Below are 12,367 nucleotides of genomic sequence, written 5' to 3' on the forward strand. Positions count from 1 at the left end.
GCCTGAGCTAGTCCCTGGAATGTTCTTGCCTCCTAATATTTGCATGGCTGGCTATTTCATGTGATTCAGATCCCAGCATTAATGAACCCTTTGGACAAAAGCTTTTCTCAAAAGCAGGAAAATATTTACTGTCGCATCATTCTAATTCTCCGAAAATCACTTATCCCTTTAATTACTTCTTTTTAATACTCCTTGCTATATCTCCAGCACCTAGAACCATGAGTGGCACAGAATACTTACTCTATTCATAATTTTTCTTCAGTAAACAAATATAGAGTGAATAAATTAGCCTAAAGCCAAAAGGAGGCAAGGTTCTTATCACAAAGAGAAGCCAGTCAAAAAGAGTGAAGCTATCAGAGAAAAAAGCAAAGAAAAATGTAGAACTATTAGAGGTATCTGAAAGTCTTCAATAATCCCCAAGACATTTTCCAACCCTGTACATAATACAGTTTGATTATTTATATAGGCAGCCTTTAAAATGGTGTATATACATCTCCCTAGGAGAAGGGGGCTGTGTAAAATAATCCATCAGAAGATGAAAAAAAAATACAACATGTGAAATAAAATACATTTATTTTTGTATTATCCTTTGAAAAGTGCTCTATTTCTGTCTTCTTTGATATACCTACCACTATATTCATATGTGTATGTACAGACAAATATACCCATACTGAGAATGCATTCTGAAAAATGTATTTCTGATAAAATAATAATTACAAAATCTGGAAATAACCAATGTTAATAATCAAATTAGTTTTTCTCTAGCTATCAGGTTTCAGGTTTTTTACATGTATAACTAAAACATTTCTAAACTATGTTTAACTTATATTTAGTGTTCAAGTACTTATAAATATGCCGAATACACAAACTAACCCTTTATGGCTCTAGATCTTAGACAAAGAAAAGCTTAAAATGGGCAGATTTCAAATCTGTATAAAAATTACTTTCTAAGACTTAGACCTGTTCAGAAGTCAGTACTATATATCTAACTATATTTCCCACTTCTGGTCAGGTTTAAGCACAAGCCTGATAACCATTAAAAAGGATACTCAGACGAGATTTCTGGATTTTGAGGTAATCTATATAACAAATATTAACTGAGGGAACATTAAGAACAAGGGTTGCAATGAAAAATTAAATTTAGCTATTATCTCCTTGGAGATCACAGTTTAATGGAAAGAAAGGCTTGCAAGTTATGGTAAACACAACATGTCTATGAACATGACACAATGACAATAGAGAACAATGATGATTTACTCTGCATGGATGAGAATATCTAATTTGAATACAGAAAAATAAGTAAAAACTAATTTTCCTGTTATGCAAGAAAGATAAGGGCATTCAGATCTGCAGGGTCAGTTATACATAGTATAACAAGCCCAAAATACCACAAATAATGTGGGATTTTTAGATAATAAGGTACCTACGGTAGAAGAATACCCATAAAGCTACTAGACAGCTGGCTTACCAACTATATTAAAAATGGTCATGCTAAGGAGTTTGACCCACTGAATAAAAAAATAATCACTTTTTATAGTATATAACTTTTTACCAGACACATATCTAAAACATCAAAACACTATCATTTTTAATTCCTGAATGATTCCTAACATCATATCATCTTTTTCAATAGAGAAACTTAGTCTAGAGAAAGATCAAGTAATTTCCTAAAATCACACCTGCATTAGTGGCAGTGGTAGACATCACTATAAGACTCTGAGAAGGAGTGAGATAAGTACTTTGAATAGGTGACATATATTTGGGGGAAATGGCTATAAGGTAATGTGAATGATGGTGTGAAAGCAGAATAGGGTACTTTTAGGGAAATCAATGCAACAGAAAAATGCAATCATCCAAGCTGAGCTACTTAAGAAATGGGACTAAGAAAAGGAAACCTTAAGAATCCCATTCATTTTGAAGCTTAAATGAGTGGACAATAAAAGCAAATCTAGGTGAAATGAAGCACATAGAATGGAGTAGATGGGGTATAATATATACAGTTTAGTCAATGTAGACACATTGAAATCAAGGTTTCAATAAAACAAAGACCAAAAAGGAAAAGTTTAATAGGAAGTTGACTAGAAAGAGGCAGAGTTCAAAAGAGAAGTGCAGAGAAGTGCTAACATATTGTTTTCTCTGATATAAAGAGGCTGACTCATAATGGGGTAGAGAGGGGGAACATGGAAGGAATAGATGAATTCTAGATAGGGAAGATGGGTGGGAAGGAAAGGGAGGAGGCAGGGGATTAGCAAGGATGGTGGAATGTGATGGACATCATTATCGAAAGCACATGTATGAAGACATGTAATGCAAAAAAAGTACATATATAAAAACATGAATTGGTGTGAACATACTTTATATACAAAGATATGAAAAATTGTGCTATATATGTGTAATAAGAATTGTAATGCATTCAATTAAATTTTAAAAATTCATCAATATCTATCAGCAATTAAAAATTTAAACCAGTACAACAGATCTACACCAAGGAAAATTATAATGAAAATGCCTAGCATATAGAATAAGGATAGAATATTAAAAGCCGCAAGAGAGAGGAATCAAATCACACATAGGGGGAGAACAATTTGTAACCGAGCAGGTTTTTCAACCCAGACCCTCAAAGCCAGGAGACTGTGGAACAACATATACCAAGCTCTGAAAGAATATGGATAACAACCAAGAATCTTATATCCAGAAAAACTAACCTTTAGATTTCATGATGAAATAAAAACTTTCCATGATAAACAAAAGTTAAAAGAATTTACAACTAGAAAGCCTGCAATAAAGAATATCCTCAGCAAAATATTCCACGAAGAGAAAATGAAAACCAATGATGAAAATCAGCAGAAGGAGGTACACTAAAGGAAAATCTAATCAGAGGAGAAACCAAGCCATGTTAAATGCCAAAAATAAATAAAAATGAATGAGAATACAAATCATGTCTCAATAATAACCCTGAATGTTAATGGCCTAAACTCACCAATCAAAAGAAATGGACTAGCAGATTGGATAAAAAAAAAAAAAAAAGACCCAAAATATGCTACCTCCAAAAGACTCATCTCATAGAAAAATACATCCACAGACTGAAGGGTTGTGAAAAAGTATACCACTCACATGGACTGCAGAAGCAAATAGGAGTTTCTCTCCTCATATCAAAAAAAAAAAAAAGTAGACTTCAAGGTAAAGTCAATCAAAAAGGATAAAGAAGGATACTACATACTGCTCAAGGGAACCATGCACCAATAAGACTTAACAATTATACATATATAGGCCCCAAACAATGGAGCAGCTATATTCATCAAACAAACTATTCTCAAGTTCAAGAGTCAAACAGATCACAACACAATAATTTTGGGTAACTTTAACACAACCTCTCTCACCACTAGATAGATCTTCCAAACAAAAGCTGAACAAAAAAACTAGAGAACTCAATACAATCAATAACTTAAGACTTAACTGACATAAATAGAATATTCCAACCTTCAACAAGAGAATATACTTTCTTCTCAGCAGCACATGTATCCTTCTCTAAAATAGACCATATATCATGCCACAAAGCAACTCTTAGCAAATATAAAAATGTAGAGATACTACCCTGCATTCTATCAGATCATAATGGAATGAAATTAGAAATCAATGATAAAATAAGAAATAAAATCCACTCTAACACCTGGAAACTAAATAATATGCTAATGAATGAACAATGGGTTACAGAAGACATCAAAGACAAGATAAAAAGTTTTGAGAGGTGAATGAGAACATGGATACAACATATTGAAATCTCTGAGACACTATGAAAGCAGTTCTAAGAGGAAAGTTCATTGCATGGAGTTCATTCCTTAAAAGAAAAAAAAAAAAAGGTCAATATAAATGACTTAACACTACATCTCAAAACCCTACAAAAAGAAGAACAAATCAACACCAAAAGCAGCAGAAGACAGGAAATAATTAAAATCAGAGCTGAAATCAAGGAAATTGAAACAAAAGAAACAACTGAAAAACCTGACAGAACAAAAAGTTGGTTCTTTGAAAAAATAAATAAAACTTACAGACCCTTAGCCATGCTAACTAAGAGAAGGAGAAACTCAAATCACTAACATACATGATAAAAAAGAGATGCCACAGAAATACAAAAGATCATTAGAAATTATTTTGAAAACCTGTACTCCAATAAAATAGAAAATATCGAAGGCATCGACAAATTTCTAGAGTCATATAATTTGCCCAAATTGAATCAGGATGATATACAATTTAAACAGATCAATTTCAAGGGACAAAATAGTAGATGCCATCAAAAGTCTACTAACCAAGAAAATCCCAGGAAGGGAAATGAGGAAAACGACCCCATTTACAATAGCCTCAAAAAAATAAAAATAAAATAAAATACTTGGGAATAAACTTAACAAAACAGGTAAAAGATCTACATAATGAAAATTACAGAACCCTAAAGAAAGAAGTCAAAGAAGACCTTAGAAGATGGAAATATCTACCTTGCTCTTGGATAGGCAGAATTAATATTATCAAAATAACCATCCTACCAAAAACACTATACAGATTTAATGCAATTCTGCTCAAAATCCCAATGGCATTCCTCATAGAAATAGAAAGAGCAGTCATGAGATTGATCTGGAAAAATAAGAGACCCAGAATAGCTAAAGCAATCCTTAGCAGGAAAAATGAAGCAGGTGGCATCACTATACCAGATCTTAAACTATACTACAGAGCAATAGAAACAAAAACAGCATGGTATTGGCACCAAAACAGACAGGTAGACCAATGGTACAAAATAGAGGACACAGAAAGTAACCCACAAAACTACAATTATCTTATGTTAGACAAAGGTGCCAAAACCATACATTGGAGAAAAGATAGCCTCTTCAACAAATGGTGCTGGGAAAACTGGAAATCCGTATGCAACATAATGAAATTAAACCCCTGTCTCTCACCATGCACAAAACTCAACTCAAAGTGGATTAAGGACCTAGAAACCAGAAAACCTGCAACTAAAGGAAGAAAAAGTAGGCTCTAATCTCCATCATGTGGAATTAGGCCCCCACTTCCAGAATAAGACTCTTATAGCGCAAGAATTAAAATCAGGAATCAATAAATAGGCTGGACTCAATTAAAAAGTTTCTTCTCAGCAAAAGAAACAGTCTGTGAGGTGAATAGAGAAAGGTGAATAGAGGTAGTCTACATCTTAGGAGCAAATCTATACCCCTCACACATCAGATAGAGCATTAATCTCTAGGGTATATAAAGAACTCAAAAAGCTAAATAAACACCAAAGACACAAATAACCCAATCAACAAATGGGCCAAGGACCTAAACAGACACTTCTCAGAAGAGTATACACAATGAATCAACAAATATATGAAAAAAATGCTCATTATCTCTAGCAATTAGAGAATGCAAATCAAAACTACTCTAAGATTTCATCTCACTCCAGTCAGAATGGCAGCTATTATGAAGACAAACAACAATGTGGGGAAAAAGGTACGAGTACTCATACACTACTGGTGGGACTGCAAATTGGTGCAGCCAATATGGAAAGCAGTATAGAGATTCCTTGGAAATCTAGGAATGGAACCATCATTTGACTCAGCTATCCCCCTCCTCGGTCTATACCCAAAGGACTTAAGAACAGCATACTATAGGGACACAGCCACATCAATGTTTACAGCAGCACAATTCCCAGTAGCTAAACTGTGGAACCAACATAGATGCCCTTCAATAGATGAATGGATAAAAAAAAATGTGGCATATATACACAATGGAATATTACTCAGTAATTAAAGAGAATAAAATCATGGCATTTGCAGGTAAATGGATGGCACTGGAAAAGATAAAGCTAACTAAAGTTAGCCAACACCAAAAAAAACAAATGTAGAATGTTTTAACTGATATAAGGAGGCTGATTCATAGTAGGGTAGGGAGAGGGAGCATTGGAAGAATAGAGGAACTCTAGACAAGGCAGAGAGGTGGGAGGGTAAAGGAGGGGGTTAGAAATGACGATGGAATGTGAGGGACATTATTATCCAAAGTACATGTATGAAGGCACAAATTGGTGTGAATATACTTTGTATACAACCAGAAATATGAAAAATTGTTCTCTATATATGTAATAAAAATTATAATGTATTTCATTGTCATATATAAAAAATTAATTTAAAAAATTTAAACCAAGTAAATAAATCTCTGTAAATCTTCACAAATAAAAAACAAATGGAAATTAATAGATATATTTTTCATGCAGAAAATCCTAATAATTTATGTAGCTTCTTTACCCTCAAGGAAGTAGAAAATAACTTCTCACCTCTAAGTGTGGTCTCAGTAGTGACTTCCTTCCAAAGAGTTCAACATATTATAGAGGAAAAGAGGAACAACTTCCCAATGGAAAAGCCTGACAAAAAAACACCTCAGTCAAAAGATTAGAGTTAACATTAATAGTAAGTACGTCATATTAATAGTATATTCTCAGAAACAATGTGATGAAATGGCACTTTACCTCTGCGTCTTCCTCCAAACCCCATAACTTCAATCTAATCTTGAAAAAAGCATCAAACCAATTTTAACTAAAGAGCATTCTACAAAATGCCTGACTAATTCTGCTCAAATCTATCCAAATCATCATAAATCATTTTCTGCAAATATAAAACCATTCTAAATTTTAAAAAGTAACTTTTTAAAATTAGGCTAAGAGTAAAACCATACAACATCATTAATATTAAAGGGATGTATAGATAGAGGAAAATACATCAATAAAAGAAATTTAAAAGGAATGATCAGAAATATAGAAAGATATTTTATAATAAGGTGATAATTTCATCTCCTTTAGGTATATACTCAGAAATGGTTTGCTGAATCATATGGAAGTTTTATTTTTAATTTCTTTATGAACTTCCACACTGTTTTACACAATGGCTATACCAATCTACATTCTCCACAACAGTGTACGAGGGTTCCCTTTTCTCCATGCTCTTGTTATTTCTTATCTTTGTTATAACAGTCATTTTTACAGGCTGAGATGGTATCTTGTAGTGGCTTTAATTTTAGTTTTCTTGATGATTATTGATACTAAGTACTTCCATCTTATTCTTCTGTGGAGAAATCACTGTTCAGGTTCTTTCTCCCTCTTTTTCATGGGATTATTTGTTTTTCTGCTATTGAGTTATACTAGTTCTTCGTGAATTTATGATATTAACCCCTTATCAGACATATGGTTTGTAATTATATTTTATCAGTTCATAGTTTGCCTTTTCATTTTGTTTTTTCCTTTGCTGTGGAGAACTTGTGAGATTAATACTCTAGTGAGGTATAGGTGGTAAAGATTTTCTCCCATTCTGTAGCCTCTCTCTTCATGTTCTTAATTTTTAAAAAGTACATATAAACAGAGACAGAGAATGAAATAGATACTACAAGACAGGAGGGAAAAGATAATTGGGAGATACAGTTCAAAGGATACAAAACTAAAGATGTATAGGATAAACAAGTGATGTATAGAATAAACTATGATCTAATATACAACAAAAGAACTAAATTAATTGTACTGTGTTAGAAATTTTAGATTTTAGCTGCTGTTGTTACAAATGAGTATGTGAGATGATTGATATATTAATCTACTACTGTAACCATTTTATTATCTGTAAGTATCCTATAACATCAGTTGCATACTTCAAGCTTTACTCAACAAAAAAGAAAAATAATAAAGGAAATAAATGAGGAAGGAGAGAATTATTTCCAGGAAATAATAAAGAACAAGTGTACAAAGACAGAAATAAGTCTAATAGAATCAACAAAAATGAGAAATGATGAGGATCATTTGGATTTATGAGCTCATCAGTTTTGAAAAAGAGAGAAATAAGTTCAGTGAAGCTACAAGGCCAAAAGGTAAGTCAAAATGTGATTTATGATGCCTTATGAGTCATGACTTTATGAATCTTTTAAAAGATTCTACTAGTTTCTATCCTCCCTCTTCCTTGAATACACATTCATTTAGTTTCTAAAACCTAATCCTACATGGAAGTGCTGTAACAACATATTAAAGATTAGAAATGCTATAAAATCTTGAGATGCATCAGATATAACGTTTTCATCTGGAAATTAACAAAAAATTCCAAATTCAAACTGGCTTAAATAATAGGAAATATATGAATAGTATCTCATAATAAGAAATCCATATGTAAAAGTGGGTCTAAGCACTACGAGTCAGAGCTTTGAAAGTTCTCTCTGATTCCTTAAGATTGGGCCTTTTATATAAGTATCTTCATGCATACACTAATAGCAAGACATCAGAAATATTTTAAGACTGTAATCTGCCTATCCTTGAAACTTTCCACCAGGAAATAAAGGGAATTATCATATTTTATTTAGACTTCTATGAATCAATCCCTGAGTCATGGAAAGGAGATCTACATACCTAAATAAGAGGGGACCCATTAGAAAGATAGTGAGGAAATGGTTAATGTTAAAAGTCAATGAATCCTAGCCAACACAGTTTTCCTAGATTGAAAACTTTTAAAAATTACTTTAATACAATGAAAAATAGGCTTGAACAAAATAAGGGCAACATAATGTCCTCCTTCAACCTCAAAGACTATCAGTACAATTTGACAGGTCAAATGGGGAAATACTGTCGGAATTTCTAAGCTTTTCTCATCACTTTTATTTGTATTGCAAAGATAAAATGTGTTTGGGTATTTTCAAACCAGAAACCTATTATATTTTTAACTTTAAATTCTTATTTTAACAGGGACAAAAGATCCCAAAATAGTGGAAAGAACACTAGACTGGAGTCAAGTACTAGGCTCTAGTCCTAACTCTTCCACTAAATTACAGTGTTATCATAGATGTCACTTAATATACCTAAGGTTCATATGTTAACAAGGAGAGGTGATCTCTCAAGATGAGAGATCTTACTTCTGATTAAGCTTATTTCTGATTAATTCTAAATTAGAAATAACACTCACTTGTTAACTGAAATATTTATTTAGACTATTTTAACTTGTAATTCTGGACTAGCCAAATTCTAAAGATCTTTTCCAAGACTGGGCTGATGACACATGAAGTTTTTTCCTAAAAACTTCACTTTCACAAAAACTTTCACTGTTGCTAGAAATGTAAAGAGCATGATGTTACAGCTTCTGAAATAACTCAAAAATTTAATTCAATTTCTCTTTAAACCCAAATTCATTATTAAAAGGTTGCAGTATACCTTCAGATGCAAACCCTTACTGCTGGATAGAGGAACGGAAAATGACAAGAAACCTAACCACTTTGAAATTAAATTAAAGACAAGATTTCTAACCACTAAGCCTAAATGAGGAAGAAGATGGAAATCAAATCACAATGAAAAAACTGGAATTAAAGTCACAATCAAAAATGGAAATTTCTATATAGAGTGAGAAAGAAGCAGGGGCAGGGGCAGGGGAACTACTTCCCCAAAGCTAGAATATATGCCTAGAAGAAATTAAACCTAAAAGTCTCCTGGGTTTCTCTTAAAGACTGTTGATTTACACAAAATAGATAGGAATAATTTCCAAAAACAGGTTGGTGACAGTGAAAAATGGGATAGGAAACCATTACCATGCCCTCTGGGAACCTTAGATTAACAGATTTTGGCAAAGCAGACACAAAATCATATGGGACGACTCTGGATAAAACCTGATGACTTTAGTCAACTGTATTATGACCTGAAGTTGGTTCATCTTAAAATTATTAGTAATGAAAAATACTTACACAGGATACACATGACTGCCAGGAAAAAAAAAATACACTTCTTTGAAACAGTTCTTTTAAAAACAACAAACCACCCACAGAAACCACATGGGCACAAAATGAAATGATTCTGGTCACTGATTTGTGGAGTATTTAAGCACTCCACAAGTGAAAAATTCAGCTTTAGGCTCTTTTTATGAGACTAGAAGATCATCCATAAAAATACCTGATTTGGAGTTACCAAGAAGTCAACACAAACATCTCCCTAATGATCTAAGTTGCAAGATAAAGTCATTTTCTCCAAGGAGAACTTTACAGTTTTAAGAAACTACTTTTACTTCTCTTAAGAAAACATTTCTTTTCCTCATAGTAAAAATCTAAAGCTTAAAATCTGGTTTTCAAAATAAAATGAATAAAATCTTACTCAAATTGCTTAACATTAATAATAGTAATGATCTGTAAGTTTACAACTCCTAAAATAGTCAGTTTCAAAACCAAGACTCCCTGTTATCAGTACCATCATCATTAATGGTGGCAGTATCATGAATTTGATACTCTAATAAAACATTATATCAAATACATATTTAAAGGTAAGTTTTAAAAGAGGAATGAATAAATATAGAGGAAGGAATAGTGTCCAGGAAACAGGCAAAAGAAGGCAGAAAATGAGTGACAGGTAGCTGCTTTGGAACACTAGAAGCTAGGCCAGGAACACTGAACAAATAAAGAGAACCAGAAAGCAAAGCCAAATGAAACCAAAACACCAGCAGGTAGCACTGCCTAGGGTAACATGCAAATTCTATCTAAGAATTCATTTAGACATGGAAATATAAGAGGAGTACTAGATATGGTAACAAAAAAATTGAAAATCTATTTTTAACCTCAGTACCATGAAAAGACCATTCACTCCTCTGAGTAAATAAGAAAAGGAAAAAAAAAAAAAACCTATTTAACCTTGGCCCACATGTATTGTCCCTACAAGAGATAAGAACACATTAAAAGCACAGCACTAGGAAAGAGCTACAAGTTCACACCTATCTACACACACACTCTTTTACTATGCTTTTAATTTCCTAAGACAATGTCATAAAAATGGAATTTTTTTCCTTCTATCTTGGCTATATGTAAGGTACTGATTTTTCCCTTGAACACGCTAGCAAAGCTCAACTTGTCGGAGCCTGCATAACCTTAAAGAACACATATAATTTTCAAAAGAAATAAAAGAAGAATGGAAAAATAGGTAAGTTTCGAAACTTTTTAGTCCTCATCCTGTAGAGATGATGTTACTGGCGATATCTGTTATCACTTGCATCCTAAAAAGTCCATAGTATTATATATATATATATATATGTGTGTGTGTGTGTGTGTGTGTGTGTGTGTGTGTGTAATTATAGATATCTTATACAATGTAGCTCCAACACAACAAAAGAATAATAATGCCAAGCATGGAAAAGCCCGGGATTGTCACCTACACAAAAAGAATACTGTTCTGAAGAAAAATGAGATTAGAATCATTTCATAAAATGTAGAGGGAAATCTTATAACTTTATAAAGCTAACTAACCAAACAGCAAAATAATTTTACACCAAAATTCTTCATGTTATGGGTAAAACTACATGTTTTCTAAACAGTTGCTAAGTACAATGATATATTATGATACATAATTAGTAATGTCTGGTTTCTCAAGGCTTACTAAGGGTAGGAAGTGATAGGTCTGAAACATGGGAAATCCCCAAAGTATAAGATGAATATCCCCAGAGTATAAATTTTATGCACAGATTTAATGACAGGTTAAGTGAAGAGTTTTACTTAATATAACATATAAATTATAAAGCAGAATAAAAAATGAACAGAGCAAATGCATAATTGAATTGTACATTCCCTACATATCAACAGTAGCTTAACACGCAAATAGATATCTTCACAACAACTCACACTCAGTCTCTTCTGCACTGTGGTTACTTAAATATAAAAGCACAATAAAGACTGGAGGAAATTTTAAACTACAGTACACAAATAGCATTCTACTTCCAACAAAAATGGAAACAGAGGAACCAGATTAACTTCCCATCTAAAACAACCAGAAAACTGAACAAACTATATGAAATAATGGTTTTCAAATATTGGGCATGAGGATAGAATTTTAATTCCTGAAAGAAAATAAACTGCCAAGCTTGCAAACTAACCCAGAGCACATGATGGGGGAGTTTAAGCAAAGCTGGTCTCTCTCGTTGAGTTGAGTACACAGAGCTAAGAATTTACAAAGCATCTAGAATCTGTAAGGCTAACGATCTGAATTTAAGGTTCCAAAGACAGAAAGGTCTTACCAAATTTGGGGCTGAGTACCAAACTATTCACATGAGAGAGAAAATTACCCAAAGATGAGGAAAACACACACACACACACACACACACAAATGGACAAAACAATACTAGAAGCTTAAACACTGCTGACAGTAGGTTGTATTCCTACCAGTAAAAGTCCACAAACCTTATAATACATGATGGAGTCCTCAGGTGGATCCTCAGAAGGGTATCTCTTTAATCTCAGGAGGGGCTATAATAGAATTAAAAGGAAGGTTGTTCTGGAAGGACACTAACATATCTTAAAAGTAAGGTTCAAAATATTCCAACAGATTCCAGGCGATACAATG

The 12,367-nt window shown here is 32.9% G+C and overlaps 1 protein-coding gene across 5 annotated transcripts in view; it reads right to left on the reverse strand.

Moving 5' to 3' along the window:
- Window positions 1–12,367, reverse strand: part of Ccdc91 (coiled-coil domain containing 91) — a 330,550-nt gene that overhangs the window by 295,539 nt on the left and 22,644 nt on the right. Inside the window, exon 2 of one of the 5 annotated variants that reach the window (XM_040280856.2) lies at window positions 6,314–6,400. The exons of the other annotated variants lie outside the window; for them this stretch is intronic. The gene's annotated coding sequence lies outside the window, so the exon portion shown is untranslated. The remainder of the gene's footprint in view (window positions 1–6,313; window positions 6,401–12,367) is intronic. 5 annotated transcript variants of the gene reach the window in all.

This window comes from Ictidomys tridecemlineatus, chromosome 6 (genome assembly GCF_052094955.1).
Source record: "Ictidomys tridecemlineatus isolate mIctTri1 chromosome 6, mIctTri1.hap1, whole genome shotgun sequence".
Classification (NCBI taxonomy): Eukaryota; Metazoa; Chordata; class Mammalia; order Rodentia; family Sciuridae; genus Ictidomys; species Ictidomys tridecemlineatus.